The sequence below is a fragment of the Anabrus simplex genome, chromosome 8, assembly GCF_040414725.1.
Source record: "Anabrus simplex isolate iqAnaSimp1 chromosome 8, ASM4041472v1, whole genome shotgun sequence".
In the NCBI taxonomy this organism is placed as follows: domain Eukaryota; kingdom Metazoa; phylum Arthropoda; class Insecta; order Orthoptera; family Tettigoniidae; genus Anabrus; species Anabrus simplex.
In genome coordinates this window covers 143,331,440-143,355,855 of record NC_090272.1, presented here as the reverse complement: position 1 = coordinate 143,355,855, position 24,416 = coordinate 143,331,440, and positions in this window count along the sequence as shown.

Genomic DNA, 24,416 nt, shown 5'->3' with positions numbered 1-24,416 from the left:
GCTCCTGTTCAGCACAGCAGGTGAGGTCACCTAGGCGAGATACTGGTCCTCCTCCCCAGTTTTATACCTGGCCCAAAGTATCACGTTCCAGGACACTGCCATTGAGGCGGTAGAGGTGGGAATGCTCGCTGAGTCCAAGGGAAAAGCCAATCCTGGAAGGTAAAGTGATTAAGAAAGGAAGAAAGGAGCAACACTCAGTATAAGTTAATAGTAAGGTTGATCAGTTTTATGGGCTTAGTTTTCTTCCGTCTTGACAATATTAAGACATCCGAGGTCAGGGGAGTGCTTCATTCCCACCTCCATTCATGACTCCCTTTTATACACACTTTTTCTTCTTATTTCGATGGTACCTTAATTATTTTCCTAATCAATAATAATAATAATAATAATAATAATAATAATAATAATAATAATAATAATAATAATAATAATAATAATAATAATAATGGCGTATGGCCTCCGATGAGGCCTGGTGAAGATCTTCCGAGTTGACGCCGTATAGGCGACTTACGTATCTGTGAGAATTGAGCCCTACGTATGATGAATTCTAATGCTGGATTCGGTACACACACCCAGCGCTCGAGCCGTTAGAATTAACCAAAGAAGGCTAAATCCCCGACCCGACTGGGAATCAAACACGGGAACCCCTGGACCAAAGGCCAGCACTCTAACCATTTACCCATGAAGTCGGGCTTCCTGAACAATGTGAGCTGATGATCACGCTATCTTTTATCTTATAAAATATCACGACAACAATGACCTTAAGTCGTTACCGTGACGATTGAAAAATATTTCCGTGTTGGTTGTGTTCGGCGTTGAAAGACTTTGCATTAAAATATAAATTATTGGATATTTGTTATCAAGTCCCACACAATAATAATAATAATAATAATAATAATAATAATAATAATAATAATAATAATAGTAATAAGAATAATAATAATAATTTTCCAGCTCCAGTTTCCCGGGTATGGTGTACAAGCACTCAACACCTCTTCCTGTCAAAGTACAGTTTCTATTCCTCTATGCTTGGATCCATGGCTAAATGTTTAGCGTGCCGGCCTTTGGTCACAGGGGTCCCGGGTTCGATAACCGGCAGGGTCGGGAATTTTAACCATAATTGGTTAATTTCGCTGCCAGGGGGGCTGGGTGTATGTGTCGTCTTCAGCATCATTTCATCCTCATCATAACGCGCTGGTCGCCTACGGGACTCAAGTCAAAAGACATGCATCTGGCGAGCCGAACATGTCCTCGGACACTCCCGGCACTAAAAGCCATACGCCATTTCTTTCTTATTCCTCTATGTCCTCCCACTTGAGATTCCTCTTCTTGACCTCCGATTTCATTGTGCCTGTCCACCGATTCCTTGGCTTCCACACTGCTCTTTCCCCTTTCACTTCTCTGTCAAAGTACTTCCTTGCTGTTCTCGTTCCGCCCATCCTCATAACATGTCCAAACCATCGTGGCCTGCATCTTTCAAAAAGCTCGGTAACAGGTATTTTGATACCAACTTCCTTCCTGTTTGCTTCAGTGCCTGCATAAGTTGCAAACACGATGTTCTTAGTTGGAGGGGTCGATTTCTAATCTTGTTCTTCCTGGTCTTTTGGTTCATTGTTCTGATGAATTTCATTTCTGTTGACTTGATTTAACTATTAGCCTTGTTATGTAGGATACATGTTTCGAGTCCATAGGTGAGAATGTAATGAAGTAGGTATGAAACATAGTCAGTTTTGCTTTCTGGAAATTTTATCTTCTCAGAGTAGATTTCTCACTTCAAGATAAAATTGAGAATCTTTCTGAGTACTATAAAGTATTTCTTGATTTATAGTGAAATGATGCTTCCAAGATATTTGAAGTTAGAAACAGATTTTAACAGAGTTCCCTCCAGGAAAATGTTTAAAACTGTGCCTTTCCTGTCGATAGTTATTTCAAAAAATTTTGTTTTAATGATGTTTAGTCCATATTCTCCTGTACTTCTGCTTCATTTTCTCGACAGATCAGAACATTATCTTCAAATATTAGTGTGCTAGGCTCTTTGCAATATTCTCTGATGGATTTTATGATCCTATCCATGACAATGATGAACAGGAGTGGTGACAAGAAACATACCTGCTGGATTTCTATATAGCAAATGGAGGCATAAATGATCAGAAATTATTCTGGTTTCTACAGTTTTTGTCATGTAATCTCCTCCTGGGGTGTTCAGTCCAAACATTGGTTTGTAGCGGCTTTCCATGGAAACATTAATTTTGTCCTGTCGTGTTCTGCTTCTGTTATTTCTTTCCTATATACTGCCCTCCAGTATCATGTGCAAAAGTTTTTTGTGCCTCAAGGTAATGCGGATGTCACTTAAAAAATTCTGCACACCGTTAAAGTATGGTTCAACATTTCTTTTTGTTTCATAAACTGACTTTACAGACCTTCAAAGTAATCTCCATTCTTCTCAGTAACAGCTGATCAGCGTTTTAGCAAGTGTTGAATTACCATTAGGGCTCCATCCCGGTTGATCTGTCTCATTACTCAGGTCACTGCATTCTCAATGGTTTGAAAACGTTTCCTTCGGAATGGTTTCTTTACTTTTGGAAACAAATCAAAGTCTGGTGGGCTTATGTAAGGACTGTAGGATGGATGGGGAAGGATTTCCCATCCATAATTCTCCAAACTCCGCGTGCTGGTTTGGCAGTATGCTGTCGTGCGTTATCCTGCAAAATGAGCACCCCACTGCGAACGTGTCGGATCTTTCTTGGCGAATCTCTGGCCGCGAAACATTTCGCGGAAATTCCGCGTAGTGTCTCCCTGCATCATTTTCAGTTTCTTCGCAAGTTTCGCGTCCGTATTCTTGCAAAATGTTGGTAATCGTGACAGGGGAAGTGTGGACTCTTGCAGTTACCGGCCGCGCACTCCTTGGGTTCTCTTCATCACTTGTGCGGCCTTTGCGGATACGGAAAGCCACCGTGACACTGTGCTGTGATCCAGTACACTATTCCCACAAAGTTCAACTAGAGCTCTGTGAATTTCGGTAGGTGTTTTTCCCCGTAAACCTTCAATCTTTATGTAAGACCGTTGGTTACTACGTGAGATTTGACATAAGTCATTTCTATCTCTCCATTTCGACCCAGAATTTCTCACTCAAAACACAAATGATCATATTACTGAAAACACGTTGTGATAGATGAAAGTCTGATCATAATTGACGCTTCTCGCGCGGGAATTGTTCCACTGTTACGGAAGCGCATGCGCTCTGTTCAGAAGTTTTGAAATGATCCTCGTATGTTTGATAAAATTGTCCCTACTATGATTTATTTTATTGCACAAGTATGGCTTCTCTTCAATCCATTTCAACATTTCCTTATTTGTAATTGTTCCAGTATCCTCCCGCCTGTTGCCGTTTCTTGATGGATGCAGTATTTTTCTATCCGTCTCTTGGCACAGGCCAGAGCAAAGTGTAGCTTCCACCAAAGTCCCAGTCTCATCCATGGCTGTGACAATATGGAAGCTGCTGGGGTATGAATGGTCCTGAGTAATGACATTTGGAGCACAACTCGTGTTTGAGTGTTATGAAAGGTGTTGCTCATAGGATCAGTCGTGCTGCAGTAGCACCTTCTGATCCAGTGAGGAAACCAATGGCAAACTACCTTACTCCTCATCTTGCCTAGTACGCCTCATTTGGGCTCTGCCATTGGTTTTTGCGGTTTCCCTATAACTGCATAGCCTTCGGTGGTGCTATTTGAGGATCCAACCAGCCTCTGGGCTGATGCCCTAACAGACATACAGACAGACCAGTATCCTCCTGTGGCACCACATTTCAAAAGAATCAATCGGCCTCTTATCAGCTCAGCCAAGGGTTCAGGTTTCATTTCCATACAAGTGGACAATCCACAAATAGGCCTACCGGGTGAATCCGAACTACACCGACCAACTTTCGGACGTCGTTGAGCGATGCCTTCTGAGTTTCTGAGTACATTTGCTATAAGGAACCAGTGGTCTTCAGTGTCTCGTTACAAATTAATAATATAATTACGATTTATTCAGTTTCTTACCCCACTAATATTGGTTTCTGTGAAAATAGTTTCACAGTAATGAAAAAGCCTGTAATATGCAATAACCAAAGCGTACAACACAAAAAACAGAGTAATGCAACAAGCCTCGGACGAAACACGTACACTTTTATCACATTTTGCTCAATCTGTTCTGTCAATGCAACAATTGCAGAACTGTTCGTTTAAAGGTATCGTTCAAAATGCCGACCGCCATGATCAGGGCAGAGTGCCATCGACTGTCTCACACACTCCAGCATTCCAGGAGCGCATACTGTCTACATTTGCAGGTACCGTGAGTGAATGCAAACATTTTGTTTACAAACAAGGCACACAACACATACCGTCGATAATTGCACTGTTTAGCTTCAGTGCAAGCCGGCCTGGTCGGCTCAGTTAGTTAGTCGTTGGTGTTTTTAAGTCCAAGTTCGCGGATTTAAATCCGACTATGGTCGGTGGTCTTTAAAGGGTGCTTCAAAGATAACAGCTCCGTGTCGTTGGCTTCCGGCAGGTTACAGAACTCCTGCAAGAGAAAATTCCGACACCCCGATGTCTGTCAAGGTTGGACGTAAAACAAGTAACATTATTATTATTATTATTATTATTATTATTATTATTATTATTATTATTATTATTTATAGTGCAGTACGGATACAAAAGTAATTGGGGCAACAAACGAAACGAAATTTAAATTCCGACTTTCAACTTATTAGGTCGTGTTTCGTACATTTAGTACGTGTTGAATACATGTTAAGTACAGAATAAAACTGGCCAACCGGACACCAGTGGGATCCGAACCCACAACCTCCCGATTTCGCGTCGGTTGTTCTACCAATTGAGCTATGGTGGCCTAGGCCATCTTTGTTCTGTTGGAAAGGATGTAAGCTACAGGTCTGGCACTATTGCCATCACACTGTAGGGTGCGTTTAAGTTGAGGGCCAAGTCAATGCGGTCGTGAAAATTCAACATTCATTGAAATGTAATTACTCTATAAAGAGCCACCAAAGACCACGTGTCCTAAAACCAACATACTCCGAAGGTATCCCTGAACAACGTCCGAAAGTTTGTCGGTGGAGTTCGGGTTCACTCTGTATATCTCCACGAGGAGTTTCCTGAGGCTCATAGTGGTGTTATTGGTTGTATGGAGTTTTATTTTCTTGTTGAGCGCAGTTTTGGCTATTTCTCTTCTACATCTTCCATCAGTTCTTATTTCGCTACCGAGATAAGTAAACTCTTGACCACTTTACAACTATTAATTATTTAAAGTACAGTGAGGCGTTGCCACATTCTGACAAGTAATTTGGCTTTTGTTTCGTTGATCTTCATGTCCTATGTGCTAACGGTGGATCCCATTTTCTGCTAAGGTATCGTACAGGTCCTCTTCGCCGGGCTGAGTGGCTCAGACGGTTGAGGCGCTGGCTTTCTGAACCCAACTTCGCAGGTTCGATCCTGGCTCAGTCCGGTGGTATTTGAAGGTGCTTAAATACGTCAGCCTTGTGTCGGTAAATTTACTGGCACGTTGAAGAACTGCGCGACTAACTGTCGGCACCTCAGCGTATCCGGAAACCTTTAAAGTAGTTAGTGGGACGTAAAGCAAATAGCATTATTATTATTATTATTATTATTATTATTATTATTATTATTATTATTATTATTATTATTATTATTATTATTATATTACGTCTTCGTTTTCTGGCAAGACTGAAGTATCGTCTGCAATGCGAAGCATGGTTGATTCTTTATCCTTGAATCTTGACGCTTCCAGTCACCGGTAAATTATCATTTACTCCATCTACTGTATTGCCTATATTGGCCACTGTGTTGTAATCTCCACATTGTATAACAGCTATCTCGTTCTCATACATTTCCCAAATTATCCTGATGTCCATGTATTTGACACCGAGATCCTTCAACGTATTATTACGTTTCGTTTTTCCGTTTCAATTTTATCAAAAGCCTTCTCCAGGTCTATGAAGGCAATGTGTGTAACAACATCTTCCCTTAGTCGTTTCTCTATAATCTATCTATATAAATAAAATCGTAACGACCGTGTGTCTGTACATTGATTTTGGCGAAATTTCCGTACAGTTATCCGTTTCAGGTGTAATAATGACCATCTGCATCATTTTTAGCTTTGGTGTCTGTTTGTCTGTTTGTTTGTCTGTCTGTTTGTCTATCCTTCTATAACTTGAAAACTACTGGATGTATTTCCACCAAACTTCATATTTAGAATCCACCTGTCCTTGGGTAGGTTTTAGCGCAAATATCGTTTCTAAATCCCTGAACTGAGTGGGGATTTTTACGAAACCGAAACCGTGATTTTGCACTCCCTCAAAGTATACACAACCGAACTTAATGGAAATCTACCTGCCTTAATGAAAATTAATTTCTAAACTTTTTTCTCATGTGCATCATTTCCATAACAGGATTTAATAAGGGAGATATCATTAACGGACCGTTTTTCGGTACAAGTCCCACCGGACTTAACGCAAGAGCGGGTGCGCGTAAAGCGTATTTATTACAACTTCAAAACTACTGAGATATTGGAACCAAATTGTATATTTAGCATCCACCCCTCCAAGCGTAGGTTTTAAGGTTTATACTATTTCAAATTTCCGGAATGGACTGGGGTTTCATACGGGACTGAAATGGTGATTTTTACTCTCCCACAATATATAAAGTATAAGAACAACCTGACTGGAAATCGATTAAACTGTTTGGAAATCCAATTCTAATTTCTTTTTCTCATGTGCATTTTTCAACGGAAGGATTAATAAGGTAGATAACATGAAAGCTCGGTTTTCAGGCTAAGTCTAGCGGACATAGCCCAAAAGGTGTTATACGTGGAGCAGATTCCTTATCTATCTAGATAAATCATATCGTAACGACCGTGTGTCTGTGCATTGACTATTTTGGCGAAATTTTCGTACAGCTTTCCGTTTAAGGGGTAATAATGACCACCTGCATATTTTTTTGCTATAGTTTCCTGGAAGTCCTAAATTTACCCCTCCCCCCCTCGCCGAAAATCAAGATTGCCTCACAATCTGCCGCACGAGGTGAGAAATTGAAATTAAGCAAATTTATACGTTTTCGCCGGTAACCTACGAAAAACTTCCAAGTTCTTTAAATATTTCACTTTTTATGCCGAATAATATCGAAATATAGGCAATTTAATTTAATGACGGTGCAGACCTTCGCTTCGAGGTATTTCGCGGCTAAACGGTAAGTCCTATCACAAAACGGATGGCACGATCTCCGTTCAATTTCGAGTGATCTACAACTTTGGTCCTGTGATATCTTGTCGTATCTCTCTCTCTCTCCCTTATAGGGTAGATTTGGCTGTATATTTCGGTGCTTCGTAAATTTTGTGTTTTTACACTTGTATTACTTAGTTTGACACACTTATAGGAAAGGTAGAGTCATCGAATTTGGCACGCACATTGACACGACCAATGGCTGTATGCGAACCCAATTTCATGATTCTAGCTTCCACATAAGTATGTGAAAATAATGTAAAATTATGAAAATGTACCAAAATTTCACCCCATTCAAATATCGTAACTCAATCGAATCCATAAATATGTGAGATACGAGAAAATGTTTCAACACCAAACATGTAAAGCGATAAAAGGAACGTCTGAGAGTGCAAACCGTTTATGGTATGGTGTACCGTTTAGGAGCAGTAAACCTCGAAATGAAGGTTTGCACTTTCGAACGTGCCCATGCTTATCTGTCATCTATATAAATATAATCGCAACGACCGTCTGTCTATACATTGGCTATTTTGGCGGAATTTCCGTACAGTTATCCGTTTCAGTTGTAATAATCACCATCTGCATATTTCTTAACTTTGGTGTCCGTTTGTCGGTTTGATTGTATGAGTTTTTATAACTTGAAAACTACTGAATATATTTCTACCAAACTTGATATTTTGAATCCACCTGTCCTTGTGTAGGTTTTACGGCCAATATTATTTCTGAATACCTAAATTTACTGGGGGTTTATCCGAAACCAAAACCATGATTTTGCACTTCCTCAAAATATGCACATCCGAAATTAATAGAAATCTACAATCCTTAATGGAAATCCAGGAGGATTAATAAGTGAGATATCATGAACGGTTGGTTTTGCAGGTTAAGTCCAGCGGACGTAGCCAAAATGTGTTGTACGTGGAGCAGATTCCTTATCTATCTATATAAATAAAATCAAACGACTGTGTGTGCCTGTACATTGACTATTTTGGTGAAATTTTCGTACAGATACCCGTTTGATGGGTAATAATGATCGTCTGCATATTTTTTGGTTTAATTTCCTGAAAGTCATAATTTTTACCTCCCCCCTCCACCCAAAATCCAGATTGCAGCATAATCTGCCAGACAAGCAAGAAAATTGAAATTTGGCAAAATTATACGTTTCAGCCTGTAACGAACGAGAAACTTCACAGATCTTTAATTTTTTCATTTTTTATCCCCGAAGAATATCGAAATATAGAAGCAATTTTAATGATGGTGCAGACCTTCGTTTCGAGGTATTTCGTGGGATAAACGGCAAGTCCTATCACATAACGGATGGCACAATCTTCGTTGAATCAGGAGTGATCTTCAACCTTGGTCTTACGAATTTTTGTCGTATCTGTATCGCTTATACGTTAGATTCGTCTCTATTTCTCGATTTTAAGTAAATTTGGACTCTTTACCTATATAATTATTCTTTCAATCACTTGCAGGAAAGATAGTATGATCAAACTCAACACGAGCATTGGCCCACCCAGTACCCATATGTGAGCCAAATGCTATGTCACATAATTATCCGAAAAGTAATACAATGTAAGATAATCTTACACACATTTCAACCTATTCAACGTTTCTGACTCAATCTGACCCATGAATAGATGAGATGCGAGAAAATATCATAGGAACAGCCATTTAGATCGCTAAATACTGCGCCTTACGGTACAATCCTTTGTCAATATGACGTACCGTTTAGCAGCAGTTAATCTGTAAATGAAGCTGTGCAATATTGTAAACATGCATATACTTTCGTATGTCCATCTATATATATTCATTGATGTCGATTTGTAGCGATCGAGAAAAGGTGTGTCTGCTATTGTAATCAGTACTCCCTACACCGTCTTTGACTGCTGGCAGTAGGAATGGGGTCCTTCTCCAACTCCTGTGTAACTGGCATTTGTAAGGAGGACCTACCAATTTAATGAATAATTCACTTCTCGATTTGTCTTGCGGAAGGCAAGGGATCATGCAGTTTTGTTCGAAAGTCCCCTACCCTATTGTGTTTGGCTCTAGGCTAGGGTGCCCGCCATTATAAACAAATGTTCCAATCTAAAATTTGACTAGCATTAGGCATAGTGGCCTGCTATTTTCATGGAAACTCACTAATTCTGTGTGACTGGCAGTAAGCTGGCTGGCAGCAGTAAAAGGGCCTGTCATTATAATGATAACTGCACAACTCAATTTTGACTGGTGGTAGGGAAGTTGCCTGCTATTATAATACAAACACCTCAACTGTAATCTGTCTGAAAGTAGGAAATGGGTCTGCCACTGTAACTAAAACTCCCCAAATCGATTGTGACCGCGCAGTAGGCAATGGAGCCTGCAATTATAATGTAAACTTGCCAACTCGATTGTGAATGGCAGTAGGCAAGTGAGCCTGCCGTTATCATCACAACTCCGCAAGCCTCTCTTTACATTGGAAACAAAGTATGGGGACCTCCCCATGCTATTTCTCGGATAAGGCTAAGAGACATGCAATTTTAAAGCAATCTCATTTACTGCACGCACAGTATTTACGTCGATATTCGTATACAATGTAGAATACCGTAGCGAAGCACGGGTACATTTGCTAGTTATTCTTAAAGCCAAGATTGCTTCTCGAATCCGTAAGTCCTTATTAAATCCAAACTGATCTTCTATTATTACCTTCTCCATATTTCCTGCTAATCGTTTCAAGATAATGTTGATGAGGATTTTAAAGGCATAGCTTACAGCGCTCAGTGTGCGGTATTGATCACGTCTACTTGCGAATGATTTCTTACCAACGGGTACTATGTATCACCAACTGAAGTCCGGTGCGATATGTCAACACAATGTGGCACTAATATTGTATATTCTATGACACTAGAGTAATGATTTCGCAGTTAATAAAGATGTTCAAAGTTAATGATTCGATATCAAGTATTCGCAATAAATTCAACAAGTTGCCAAACTACAGAAGGAAAAATCAAATTCAATGCATTTTAATGTACTTTCAGTTGATTGTTGGTAAAATATTCCGTTCTATTACAACAACAGTTCATATGTATTATTTCATTACCTCGAAACCTTGCAAGTACATACATCCGTGGAGATTTTAATGAGCATCATGATAGGGGGAAACTGCTTGTAATAATTAAAAGGAGATGTGTGAATGTTTGAAGGGGGTTGATGGATAAAGGAGAATCCAAGCTCTCTATATAGTCCTGCCTAATAAGCAAATAAGGATGGTTAATCTGTTAGAGAATAAATGATTTCCATTTTACTCCTCAAGTAGTTAGTGAAGGATTTCACGGCCACGGATCAAGAAACTGAAATAAATTATTCGCTGTATTTCACGTATTCTTTAACTTTTGATTGTTAGGCTCTTCAGACTGCCAAAACTAATTTTTTGGAATAAATTTATAAACTACCTGATGAATAAAATATATGATAACAGTATTATACCTCAAAAGGAAACAACTTTAAAACAGAACGACATGTTCCGTTCTTGAGAGAACATCATCACATTCAATTAAATCACACTCAAATATTTAGAGATTAAGGGTTATTCTGCCCGAAGGCAGGTCCGAACCTCCGCAGAGGTGTTCTTGAGCCGGAGTTTACGTGCGGTAGGGTGGCCAGTTCCTTTCCGCTCCTTCATTCCCTTGCCCCCCAACAACAGCGCGTGGCAACCCATCCAACTCCTGACCACGCCCAATGTTGCTTAACTTCGGAAATATCACGGGATCCAGTGTTTCAACACGGCTACGGCTCTTGGCATATATTTAGAAATGTATAAATATTTATGTTTATTTCCATTTAAATACGAATTTTAAGTCCTCTTTTGTTAAACGATTTATACATTTCTAAATATTTGAATGTGATTTGATTGAATCTGATGATGTTCTTTCATGTACGAAACATGCCATTAGGTTTTAATGAAGTTGTTTCATTTTTCAGGTATAATATTGTTACCATATGTTTTCTTTCTCAGGTAGTTTATAAATTTATCACTCAAAATTAATTTCAGCAGACTGAAGGACCTAAGAGTTAAAAATTAACTGACTCGAATCTGAAAAGAGTTTGCGTCAGATATTACTAATTTCACGTATTCGTTTCAAAATCCCACTCTCTCTTAACAGATCGATCAACTCAAACGTAATGCCCCACATTCGTCTCTTGTAGCATAAATAGCTAATGCTTAACATCGTCTTCTACTAAATCACAAAATAAACCCACTTTAATAAGCAGAGAATTGCATTGGTCTAAAACGGAGCTTTTGTGAATTCGCAAAAGTATAGTATCGGCATTGTGTGTTCTGCATTGTAAAAAGTAAGGTCACTTCATGAATGATTCTGTTACTTTAAAGAGCTTTCTGTTGGAGTGAATACCAATGCAGTTTTAAAGCATGCCTGTCGAGGCGCTGCCCTGCTTCAATGTTTAAAGGGCTACTTCTGGTTACAGCCACGAGAATAGAAATTCTACTGCAAATGTGTCCAATTAAAATTTAGCTGAAGTTTGCAATCCTCGCTTTGTCAAACCATACCGTGTTCAGCCGCATCCACTGTAGGAACTTCAATCATTTGGGTGGCATTCAAATGAATCGCGTAGAATGTTTGGGGATCACAGAGACAAACGGACTGTGGTGGATTTATGTGCCGGGAGAAAAAACAGATATTATGGCATGAAGTGCAGTAGAATGTAGGAATTTCTAAGCTTGTAAAAACGTCTTTTGAAATTTAACCTAAATAATAATACATGCAACGATTGTCTCTACATATTGATGGACAACTTATGATAACTCAACTCGGCAAAATTTCTCATGTAAGTAAATTCAAGTACCTAGAAGACCTCATTGAGTTTTCAAGATTGATCACGAAGCAAATTAAGAGAGACTTTCTAATTTATAAAAAAAATCCTACAGAATAGCCAGCGCAGACGTAAAATAAAATCAATATCACAGAAAGCAAAACTAAGACACTACAACACAGTAACAATACCCGATGAATTATACGAAACGGAAGACGCATTATAGGGCAAAAAGTATTCAACGCATTCATGAAAACTTTTTCTTACAATATTTAAGATAAGAAATTTCAATAGCGCCCCTTCCCTGTTAAGGCGTAACACATTTCACGTGGCCAGAATCAGGTCCGTTTCACGTTTGCCTGGTCGTCGTCTAGTCTGTCTAGTAGATCGTTAGCCCAGAAGCTGTTTGGATTCTCAAATAATGCGACTAGTTTTACGAATATAGAGAAAGCGCAAGAAACGATGGCGAACCCAGAATGAGGGGTAACTTACAGGGCAAGATAAAGAGTGGTGAAGTTTTCCATTACTTTCCTCACTGGGCTAGGAAGTGCTATTGCAGCACAATTGATCATACAAATACCGGGCGAGCTGGCCGTGCGGTTAGGGCCGCGCAGCTGTGAGCTCGCATCCGGGAGATAGTGGGTTTGAATCCCACTATCGGCATCCCTGAAGATGGTTTTCTGTGGTTTCCAATTTTCACACCAGGCAAATGCTGGGACTGTAGTACCTTAATTAACGCCACGGCCGCTTCCTTCTCATTCCCAGGCTGTTCATTTCCCATCGTCGCCATAAGACCTATCCGTGTCGGTGCGACGTAAAGTAAATAGTAAAAGAAAAAGATCTTACGAATAATAGATTTCAGAACATTGAGGCGCACTACTCGAGCTCCAAATATCACCACACAGTAGCACCCATACCTCGGCAGCTTACACAATGTCAGAGTCAGACTGCTTCATCGGTGGAAACTGCTTATTGTTTTAGAAAAAATACACTTCTGGTATTATTAAGATAGTGAAGAGGCGCAATATGTTTTCAGACGTGCTCTTATTTTAATAAAATCTGGTTGTGTGTAAGTTTCGATATTTCTTTCGTGAATGCCACATGGTTCCTTTTAGTCCTTATAATTCATATCTAAATACTGTAAATCAAAGTAAATATAAGGCATGATCAAAATGCTTCCGTTTGAGGGCGTTGCTGCAGCGGACATGCAACGTAGCGCGACCCCGAGGCGGTTATATAAGCACGGACATGTAGGCAAAGGGATTAGTATGGCAGTCGTGTCGTGCCGAGCTGCGTGCGTTAAATGCGGCCACGTGAACTATTGAAACGATTTTACCAAATACGTCCAAACAGGACCAGAGTGCTGTTATGTTATTCTTGGCTGTCGAACGGAAACTTTTATGATCACCCCTTAGGCCTATATTAACGCGAAGCTATGGGAAAGGGTTTTGTAATATTCCAGTGAAATATTTACACTTTTAATGCCAAATCTGAGTTATTTAGTCAATTACGTGTTAAGAAGTAATTCTTTGGTTTCATGACTGGTCGTGGGTGAGAGGTACCTCCTGAAGATTAAGTCGTTCATGATGCCGAAATTTTTAAAACGTTAATCAAAAGTAAACAATGAAAATTAATTATATTTGCTTTTTATCCCCTTTCTTTCCTTTCACCGATAAAGACACGTGTATTTTGAACATTTACACTGAGGTGACGAAAGCTGAAAATTTGTTTTGTAGCAGAGAGGAACGGACAATATTTTATTTTGTACTGCAATAGGGAGAGCTTATACAATCGATATATCGGAATAGTGGCTAGCCGCAGATGATAATTAGTGTCCGCATGTAAGCCTTTCCGCACCAGGACACCTAGGCTCGCAGTAATGGAGTTACGACCCCGTTACATGGGTCCTAATTACGTCCAGACCAGAGGAAGTTTAACAAAAGCTCCAATCTGATACATTCTAATTTTAATCAGTAGATATAACCATGACTACATTCTTGTTATATAGGACTGGATTTCCTTTTCGTGGATGCATGGTTATGCTAAACATGCACTACATGTCTTATCTGAATCTATCATTTAGAGCAAAAACCTCGCCGTATAATGACGTGAATACTACCCGCTCGACATAGAAAGTAGGTTAGAGACAGTGGGCGAAGGCGCACAGATGGACTGTGAACACCGTCACTACCGCAACAAAGGAACAACATATAAACAGGGAATAAAAACTGTATAAGTATTACGTGTAAATTAGTTTAACTTGTATTCACTTATTCTGTTGTTATTATTTCCTTTATTTAGTTCCTGCCGCATCCTACCTCACTTGATAGCCAACACGTATTGTGAATGAAGGCTGGCATCAGTTTAAGCAGCTTCTCCTTTGAGATTTTAGGACGTTCTATTGTTAACAAAAGCTCCAATCTGATACATTCTAATTTTAATAAGTAGATATAACATGGCTTATCGTGTGGGTTGCTGTAGTCACGTCCTAGTTCGTATACCATGGGCGAGGGATGAGTGGCCTAGTAAGTGCTCCTGAAAGTCGGGATACTACTCGCTGCGGAATGTGAGTGGCATCTCGGGCCCTCCTTGTGCCCAGGCGGCTAGGACTATACAATCCACCGGTTGAACCTAAACCGTTAGATTAGGGATCCTCACTTGGAATATGTGTAAGAAGGGTAGCATCCTGCGAGGGACTCCTTGGAAACAACTTGGCGAATGAAGTGGAATTCTATAGGGAGCTATTAATATTTAATATTAATTGCGCTTATGGGAGAAAGAAAGTACAACTGGCTGAGTCAGCAAAGAGAATGCATCTGTATGTGCTAGGAGTAAGTGATATTCGGGTAAGGGGAGATAACGAAGAAGAGATAGGAAATTATAAAGTGTACTTGACAGGTGTTAAAAAGGGAAGTGCAGAGTATGAGGTAGGGCTGCTCATCAGGAATAATATTGCACGCAACATAGTTTCTGTTAGGCACGTAAATGAGCGAATAATGCGAGTAGATTTGGCAGTTGGAGGGATTAGGACGAGAATTGTCTCGGTGTATTCACCATGTGAGGGTGCAGATGAGGATGAATTGGAAAATTTTTATGAATCATTGCGTGACATCGTAGTCACGGTCAAGAGCAAGGATAAGATAGTGCTAATTGGTGAATTCAATGCGAGAGTTCCAAATAGAACTGAAGGATACGAAAGGGTGATTGGTAAATGTGGGGAAGATATGGAAGCTAATGGAAATGGGAGGCGCTTGCTGGACTTCTGTGCTAGCATGGGTTTAGCAGTTACGAATACATTCTTCAAGCATAAAACTATTCACCGCTACACATGGGAGGCTAGGGGTACCAGATCCGTAATAGACCATATCTTAAACCTACTTCGAATTCAGAAAGCCTGTTAGGAATGTACGGGTTTTTGGGAGATTTTTCGATGGTACAGACCACTATCTGATCTGTAGTGAATTAAGTATCTCTAGGCCTAGGATAGAGAAAGTGAAATATGTCTGCAAACGAATAAGGGTAGAAAATCCCCAGGATTAGGAAATTAGACAGAAGTACAAGAATATGATTAGTGAGAAGTATTGAACAGTAGACAGTAAGCAGGTTCAATATATAGAAAGAGAATGGGCGGCATACAGGAATGCTGTAGTAGAAACAGCAAGGAAATACCTAGAAACAACTGTGTGTAAAAATGGGAAAAGTGAACATCTTGGTGGAATGATGAATTGAGAGCAGCTTGCAAACGTACAAAGAAAGCTGATCAGACACGACTCCAAACAAGGGCCGATGGAGACAGGGAATTGTACGTAGATATAGGAAATAGAGCGAAACAAATAGCTTTTTAATACAAAACGAATTCGTGGGAAGATTTTGGTAATAACCTGGAAGGGCTAGGTCAAGCAGCAGGGAAACCCTTCTGGACAGTAATAAAGAATCTTAGGAATGGAGGGAAAAAGGAAATGAACAGTGTTTTGGGTAATTCAGGTGAACTCATAATAGATCCCAGGGAATCACTGGAGAGGTGGAGGGAATATTTTGAACACCTTCTCAATGTAAAAGGAAATCTTCCTGGTGGTGTTGCGAACAGCCAAGCTCATGGAAGGGGGGAGGGAGGAAAATGATATTGGTGAAATTACGCTTGAGGAAGTTGAAAGGATGGTAAATAAATTCGATTGTCATAAAGCAGCAGGGATAGATGAAATTAGACCTGAAATGGTGAAGTATAAGGAAGGCAGGGATGAAATGGCTTCATAGAGTGGTAAGATTAGCATGGAGTGTTGGTAAGGTACCTTCAGATTGGACAAAAGCAGTAATTTCACCTATCTATAAGCAAGGGAACAGGAAGGATTGCAACAGCTTTCTAGGTATCTCATTGATTAGTATACCAGGCAAAGTATTTACTGGCATCTTGGTAGGGAGGCTGCGATCAGTAGGGTTGAGAGGAAGTTGGATGAAAACCAGTATGGTTTCAGACCACAGAGGGGCTGTTTGGATCAGATTTTCAGTATGCGCCAGGTAATTGAAAAATGATACGAGAGGAATAGGCAGTTGTGTTTATGTTTCGTAGATCTAGAGAAAGCATATTACAGGGTAGCGAGGGAAAAGATGTTCGTCATACTGGGGGACTATGGAATTAATGGTAGATTATTAAAATCAATCAGAGGTATTTATGATGACAATTGGGCTGCAGTGAGAATTGATCGTAGAATGAGTTCTTGGTTCAAGGTACTTACAGGGGTTAGACAAGGCTGTACATATTCAACTTAACTGTTCGTAGTTTACATGGATCGTCTGCTGAAAGGTGTAAAGTGACTGGGATGGATTCAGTTAGGTGGAAATGTAGTAAGCAGTCTGGCGTATGCTGGCGATTTCATCTTAATGGCAGATTGTGCCGAAAGCCTGCAGTCTAATATCTCGGAACTTGAAAATATGTGCAATGAGTCTGGTATGAAAATTAGCCTTTCGAACACTAAATTGATGTCAGTAGGTAATAAATTCAAAAGAAATGAATATCAGATTGGTGATAAAAAGCTGGAACAGGTAGATAATTTTAAGTATTTAGGTTGTGTGTTCTCCCATTATGATAACGTAGTAAGTGAGAATGAATCAAGGTGTAGTAAAGCTAATGCAGTGAGCTCGCAGTTGCGATCAACAGTATTCTGTAAGAAGAAAGTCAGCTACCGGACGAAACTATCCTTGCATCGGTCTGTTTTCAGACCAACTTCGCTTTACGGGAGCGAAAGCTGGGTGGATTCAGGATGTCTTATTCATAAGTTAGAACTAACATACATGAAAGTAGCCGGAATGATTGCTGGTACAAACATATGAGAACAACGGCAGGAGGGTACTCGGAATATGGAGAAAAAGGCTAAATTAGGAATGAACTCGATGGATGAAGCTGTACGCATAAACCGGCTTCGGCCGTGGGGTCATGTGTGGCGAATGGAAGAAGATAGGTTTCCAAAGAGAATAATGGACTCTGTTATGGAAGGTAAGAGAAGTAGAGGAAGACCAAGACGATGATGTTTAGACTCAGTTTCTAACGATTTAAAGATAAGAGTTATAGAACTAAATGAGGCCACAGCATTAGTTGCAAATAGACGATTGTGGCAACGTTTAGTAAAATCACAGATTGAAACGCATGTTACTTTACGTCACGGTGTTAAAAAAGTAAAGATTATAGGCTTATAGATAATTTACAATAGCTCGGTACAGAATTTACTTCAATAATGTTTTCCTGAGCTATATCCAAATAACATTTTCTTTGCAAACATCATCTTGCAGGAACATCTATAGGGAATAAGATGTTCCTTAGAATTATGTGGCCATAAATTTTGCCACTATTGGCAGAGCCATTACTTAAATTGAGCAAGTGCTGGAGTAATTTACGATCTTTGTTAAGAGACATAAACGGCGCGGCACGAACCTTAATTTATATCAACACGCTGCATGTTGAGTTAGTGGGCGTGTGCTCGTGTCTACAACAGGAAATGGTGTTTGTCTGTGATTGATGTTCAGCGACACTTAGCAAGGTACCACACCATGCCGTTAATGTTAATATTGCTGACTTGAATATCATGCAGTGAATCTCACCTTTCGAGGGTATATACACCACGGGACTAGAGCTGATTTGCGAACTGCCTCCCACTAATATTTGTGACAGGCAATCCTCTATACAGTAGTCTATTCTGCCCGAACTCCCTTAGTGAACGCTCATTCTCTTCTGATCTGTGTAGAGATTTAATAATGCGATCTCCATATATTTACTTTTATGGTGTGGTTAACCAGGAGGATGGAATGCAATGAGAGCGTAAACAAAGAGCTATGCTGAAGGAACCTTAAAGATCATTTGAATCTACATAAGCTGTATGCTTTGGAAAAGATGACCCACTAAGTAAACATCAGCGCACTAAACGTGATTATCCGGGCTTAGAAGCCTAATTTTTTAACTACATATACAAGGAAAAAGTTAACAACGGCTTCTCCGGCCCCGTTGATGGAATTCTATTAACCATCTTCCGAAAATACTCTGGTTTTAAACAGATTGTCTTTGCCGGCCCTGCGATCTGGAGGTAGTGAGCCTACCTCTCCCCCGGAGGCCCCGAGTTCGATTCCGATACCTGGACGTGATGGATGGTTCGGGATCCGTTCATCCCAAGTAGTTACATTTGAGGAGCCATTTGATTGTGAGATGGCAGCCCCCATCTAGGAAACTAAGAAGAACGACCGAGAAACTTCGTCGCACTGACCTACCTCGTCTCGTAATTTGCAAGTCTTCGGGTTGAGCAGCCGCCGCTCATATGCCAAGGCCCATCAGGGCTGAAGCGGTACAGACGGTGGTACTGTCTTCAGAAATAGCTGATTCTGTATGAGTATTAATCTCTCTCTGAATGCAGTAATTTTTAAAGCACATTTTGTGTTTTGGTGCTACGTGAAGCTGCTAATGCCTCCTTTACCGCGCGAGTTGGCCGTGGGGTTAGGGGCGCGCAGCTGTAAGCTTGCATCCGGGAGATAGTGGGTTCCAATCCCACTGACGGCAGCCCTGAAGATGTTTTTTCGTGGTTTCCCATTTTCACACCAGGCAAATGCTGGGGCTGTACCTTAACTAAGGCCACGGCCGCTTCCTTCCTACTCCTACACCTATCCTATCCCATCGTCACCATAAGACCTATGTGTGTCGGTGCGACGTAAGACCACTAGCAAAAATGCTTACTTTAAACGTTAAACGCATATATGGTGCTTGATGTTGAATAATCTTGAGTGTCATGGTTCTACGTGAATCTACTAGTGCTAAACGAAATACATTTTTTAGTAATCTTGATAAAACTTGTACTTCCACATTTTTCAGCTTTTTAAACTATCAATTTAAACTGTTGTTCAAACTTGTTTCCTTCTCTAACGGTTTTAAAATTACAACCTCATTTCGGATTCCCTCTTTTATAGGATCCTGCATGTAAATGACCTTATGTCATTTTACGACTTAGTATTGTTGTTTATAGGTCATGTTTCTGAGCCTTATTTAGTCTTTAACATTTTAGAGGCCATTTCTCTGTTATTTAAGTTCAAATTAATACTTTCGCATGTTGTAATTTAAATTATTTCATTTCCATTTTCAGTTGATTACTGTTAATCTTGTTACTTGAAAGGGACTTTCACTGTTAGTGTTGTAGCCTTTCCATTATTTTTTTAAGATAGTAATTAAGGGCAGAAGTTCGTGAATAGGACGGAAAATTTGAAAAAGTATTTTGCTCTTAATGTGAAAAGCGCGCCTTCCTGAACAAGAATATATATGATTTATATGCATTTTTATTTGATTTCACAAAGAAATTAAGAATAATTTGAAGCCTTGTTTTTGGCACACCCCACTTTTCAAACTTCACTATTGACATACTTAGTCAATCAATCATAATTTCTTTAGTAATTGCACGAAGATCTTGTGAGATGGCTCATTTCAGAAGATGGCACTTCATGCGTGTCGTGAACAAAAGACTGCACACGGACGCAGTGAGTTTGTTTTTGTTATTATATGAGGTAAGCATACCCCGAAAATTGTGAATTGTAACACTTGAAACGTCTTTCGTAGAATGTGTGGTACTTACAACATGTAAATATGTTACGAATTAAGAATTTCAATAAGAAACAACACCATAAAGGCAACAAATACACGAAAAATGCACTGAATGTTAGTTCGAGTCCAGTGCAAGACAATAATTCATCTTCTGACCGCACAAATACAATAACCTATGTCCAGAAGGTGTGGATTCATGGTGTGGCTTTCATAAAGAAAAGGCAGGAGGTCCTAATTACCACCACAAGATCTCACTTCCATTGGCTGTTTTGAATGCCATAAAACCTGTGTAAAAGGGACTTAGTGATGACACTCTGTTGTCTAAGTGTTTAAATGGCGGCACACAGAAAGTCAATTAAAGTTTTAATTACTGTATCTGGCAACGAATTCCAAAAACTGACTGTGTAGGCTTTAGAACCCTTCAAATAGGTGTATTGGATGCAGTGATATGCTTCAGTGTGGGCATGATTTCAAGAAAATATGTTCTTGAAGACATGGGTATCAAGCCTGGGGCAAACATGTTGAAGGCGATGAGGGGCTTTGACAGAGACCGTGTGAATAAAAACCAAAAAGCAAGTTCAGAATCTACTAAGGAAGGTAGAATTTAAAAAATAAACAGAAAAAGGAAGAGAGAAGATAAGGGGAGCCAGCAGCAAGAAGTATATGGTCCTGGAATGTTCTGAGACAGGTGTGAGTGAAGCAAAAACTTTGACTGCAGTTTCCCTAAACCTCTTTTTTTATTTAGGTACACATTGCTGCTAAACTATTCTACCTATAGATATGCAATTTTGCAAAGTCATGTACGGCTGTACTGCGATACTAAAACTCTAGAATTTTTAATGTTGCTTCTAAATTGTGCTTTTATAAACCTGTTTTTATGTTACTAAAAGTTACAAGATTTTCAAATTTAATTTTAATTTATAACTGAAGACATAAATATTTATCGAATGTTAAAATTCTGGAGTTTCAAGACTTTCATGCATCTATGAATGTGTGGTGATAATTTGGAAGCAGTGGTACCGATACTCCAGTAGTAATGTGTACCAACATGACGACATGTTTCAACAAGATCTTGAAACATTTCTCACATTCAAAAAGTTCCTTACAAGAAACTAGAAGTCTAAATACCATAAATTGCAATCCATTAGAATCAGAAGGGCTTTGACTTGACATGGTAAAATTGGTGCATTTCTATCTTTCATGTTATAATAGATATTGTGGAAATGTTTTGGTAAGTTTCAGCATTATTTCAGTGGGCACTCACGTACTTCTGCACTTAAATTGTTTTGCACTAAACTGGTTTGTTATTCCCATCCTCCATTAAATCTGTTTGCCATTTTTATACTTATTCCATCTTCCCCATTACATTGCTCTGGCACACGGTAAACACAGGCTGTATGAAGAGATAAAACGGACAGCATAGTGTAAAACAGCATGAAGGACTAAATTTTAACAACTGCAACATTTCGTTATCGTTTTGTTCACCAACTTTAAATTCCATCCGCTGCCGTGCTCTTCCCATGAGGCTAATCCGACTTCAATTCTGGGCTAGTACACATATTTAAGACTGGTTTGAGTAAATAGAGAACGGTTAATTCATCCTGATTTAATCACCCTACCAATTATTTCTCATTTTCATTAAGCATTGCGACACAAGGGGCAGATACTTTCATCAATGTAGGCCAATTCAGAGACCTGTTATGACTTCTTGTAAAGTGTTACAATAAATTAATCAGTTGAGTTCTTACTAACATGTGGATCCGTGCTGATAATATACCCTTTACCATATTTTCTCTTTTTCTTGTTGTGAATGGTGCTCTGACTTACTGCCAGACGTAGCCCTTGTAAGGTTGACACTTCGTTGAGGGCGGATGGTGTCTGTCCGTGTATGGAAAGCTGCGTGATAGTGCGGTGGAAAAAAGTGTTGTGTGTGCTGTGTAGGTTGCAGAAATGTGGTGGCAGTACAGACACCAAATCACCGAGCCGAGGGAATTTACCATTTACGATTGAATCCCACGGCCCAACTGGGAATTGAATCCAGGACCCCCAGGCCCGAAGCCCTGAATACTGATCATCCACCCAGGGAGTCGTATAGAGAAAGTAATTACAGATTTTATCAGTTTAAATTAATACAGTCTCCATAATCTTCGTCATCTAATATCACATTAACGCAAATAGGGCTAGAAATTGGAAGAAATTAGTCCTGGCCTTCCATCGTACTCAGTATTTAACAGTCTGGCTGCGTTGTATTCCTTCTGTCGTACTTTTAACTGAGTTATTGCTATTCTGAAGAAGAGGACACCATTCATAACGTTCTGACTGTAAGTAAATGTGAGCTCACCCTCTCGTTTTCGAGCCATCATTGACTAAGGAGTATGATTACGCTATGATCACCCTGATCATATTTGTTCTGGTGGAAAGGATCTGAAGGTTGTGGGTTCTGATTCCAGTCCTGTTCGGTTGGCAATTTTGTTTTGAATTAATATTGCTTCGGTACGTAGGCCTACTATATGCACTGAACATGGCTTTTCAAGCTGAACACTTATTTCTAGTACAATGCGGTCAGAAAATTAACTTAAACATTCTAAATATCAGAATGTGCTTGATTTACGTTACACAAGGCGCATAGTGTACCAATTAGAACTTTCCAGACAGAACAGTTAGCATATTTTAAACATGAACTTCATCAACCAATACCAGCTGCCTCTGTGGATCCGTGGTAGAGTGTCGGCCTACGGATCCCAAGATAGCGGGTTCAAACCCGGTAGAGGTGGTCGGATTTTTGAAGGGCGGAGAAAAAAGTCCACTCGACACTCCATGTCGTACGATGTCGGCATGTAAAAGATCTCTGCTGATACATTTGGTATTTACCCGACAAAATTAATTAAATCTCAGCCATAAACGCCCAAGAGAGATCCGGTTTAATCTGTCTGCCATCTAGTGGTCTAGAGTAAAACGGAACGTCGAAATTGACGAGCAGACAGCCAGATGGCGTCAAATCGAAATGTCTGCACACGGTAGCTGAGGCCATACGATTATTATTATTATTATTATTATTATCATCAACCAATACCGTACAGTGTTCTAGCCAATTAATTGATGTAATCCTGGTCCTGCTGCAGTTGTATGAAGTTGTTAACATTAATCCCAACTCTCTCGTGTGAGGTTTAAAACCTCGTGTACGCTTTAGGGGCAGTATGCACCCAATGTATTGAGAACGACTAAGAAGAGATGTAAGACGAATCCCACCCACGACCATTCCAGAAGTGTATTTCCCTCTTGAACTGTAGACGAACTTACTGGACACGGAGGGTTCACGGTACCAGCTCTAATTAATTACCAGTACAGACACACACATCCACACCCCCACACACAAATACACACTCGCGCGCACACACACGCCTGCCTGTAAAGTCAGGTCAACCACTAACATTTAATTGCTCGACCTCATCATATTATTTTTCTACTCATAAACATTCGCATGAAACTAATTTTCATCATTCCGTGCAACACCACATTACAAATTATACACCTCTGTTCTGTTACAAAACTGAACTTCATACGTAAAGGGCTTTATTTTTAACTCTTGACCGATGAAAGAAAGATGTCCTTCTTCACTGCCAAGCGTGCGTTAGCACTGGTTCTGTCCTTGAAAGCCGGGATGGCGAGTGCTCAGTCGAAGGTCGAAGCCCTGGAATGTTCATTTGCAAAGATGTTTTCATTACAGCAGCGTGTCTTTGTATGTAAAAAGTATTTCAAAAACGAATCAGCTAGTCAGGTTTATCAGACAAATCCTCGCACATGGGAGGAACTAAGAGAAAACATTATGAATGGGACCTAGAAACACCGAGCAAGTGGCTATGCACTTTGAATTACGTAGATATCAGCTTGGATTCGGAAGATAATGGGTTTGAACCCCACTGCCGGCAGCCCTGAAGATGGTTTCTAGTGGTTTCCCACTTTCGCACAAGGCAAATGCTAGAGCTGTACCTTAATTGAGGTCACAGTCGCTTCCTTCCCTAGTGTTGTAGTGTATTTTACAACCTGCTTTGCGTTGCACCAACACAGGTAGGTCTTATGGCGACGACGGGTTAGAAAATGGCTGGGAATGGGGAGGAAGCTGCCGTGGCGTTAAATTACAGCCCAGCATTTTCCTAGTGTGAAAATGGGAAACAACTGAAAACCATCTTCAGGGATGCCGGCAGTGGGATACTGCAGTTTTGAGAGCAGCCTTTCCACAACTAATTGAAG